The following is a 1,370-nucleotide window of genomic DNA, read 5'->3' as shown; positions in this document are numbered from 1 at the left end:
TATGATAACTCAAAAAACAGGGGGGCCATGGCCCCCTTTGGCCCTCACGAGCATCCGCCACTGCATGTAGACATATTTAGTGTTCTTATATCTCATGGTGTGTTGCTTGATGTGTAAACCCTTCATAGTGAAACCAAATAGATCAAATTCAAATGAAACATTATTTTCGGTTCCAAGGATTCCAAGTTCGTTTGAGTTTTGTAGTCGAGCCCAAATGATATTTTGAAGCATACAAATGTTGTAATTTGCCTTGACCACAACTATTAATCTTGGCATTGGATTGAGTATATTGGTCTCGTAGTGTAGGAGGATGTAAGAAGGATGGTAGTCGCGTTGTTGGATGTAAAGAGGTTTGCTTGGGATCCTAATACTACTTGTTTTTGGTCATGAGCTTTTAGATTGTGTATTGAAAAAGGTTAAATATTGGTTGTTGGAGAGTTTAAGATAGTTATGGTGATGTTTTTTATGAAAAAAAATATGGGAAATAGCAAAAATACTTGATTATTATTTATTTTAGCAGTGATTGATTATTGAAAACTTGAAAAAGAAATTATATTTTCTGAAAGAGGATAGATATATATTAATAATAAAAAGGATCGACTCTGCTGGGGATCGAACCCAGAATCTCTGGTTCCGTAGACCAGCGCCTTATCCATTGGGCCACAGAGTCAATTTTGACTTTTTAACCAATTTACATAATATAAAATAATAACCTTGTTTTTGGTTTTTACACACTTTCAAGTCGATTAATCCGTTTCACAATTTCATAGTTCATACCAAGTCTCACACTCCTGTTAAATGACACTGCATTCGTTAAGCGAACCCTTGGGTTCTTTAAATAAAACTTTTAAGTACCATCATTGTAATTATATATATTAAATACCAAAATGAGTTTGTGAGACGAGATTACCATTCCTTAGGTTTTATATTTTTCAAGCTAAAACTATAAAATTCAGATCATATCAAAATTGTTAAAACATTTAATACAAAATTTTAATAAGGTTATATTTTGAAATAACAATTTTGATTCTTTTTATAGCAAACTTTTATATTTATATATTTTCCCCTAAACTAGTTTTGAAATAATAGTTTTCATTTCTAATTATTATAAAGTTATACCATTAATATTTTATAAGTTGCAATTTCGGTCCCTTATTATATTTTAAAGTTACGTTTTTCATCCGTTTTTATAGTATTCATTTTCATTAATATTTATTTTTGTTAATTAGATTAATTTTTATTAATTGTTTTGTAGTATTGTACCAAATATGATATATATTAAATTTTACTTTTGTCCATCTCTTCTATACATAATTGTTAAGATAGAAACTTTATTGTTATACTTTTGTGGTACAATTTGCAAAATGTTA

General features: G+C 29.1%; 1 non-coding gene across 1 annotated transcript; it reads right to left on the bottom strand.

The window, feature by feature from the left end:
- Positions 1 to 597: 597 nt before the first annotated feature.
- TRNAR-ACG (transfer RNA arginine (anticodon ACG)) lies at positions 598 to 670 on the bottom strand. The gene has a single exon. It is a non-coding gene; the product is annotated as a tRNA-Arg (tRNA).
- Positions 671 to 1,370: the final 700 nt, after the last annotated feature.

Source organism: Lactuca sativa, chromosome 8 (genome assembly GCF_002870075.4).
Source record: "Lactuca sativa cultivar Salinas chromosome 8, Lsat_Salinas_v11, whole genome shotgun sequence".
Lineage (NCBI taxonomy): Eukaryota > Viridiplantae > Streptophyta > Magnoliopsida > Asterales > Asteraceae > Lactuca > Lactuca sativa.
This window is presented reverse-complemented; position numbering and strand designations above follow the sequence as displayed.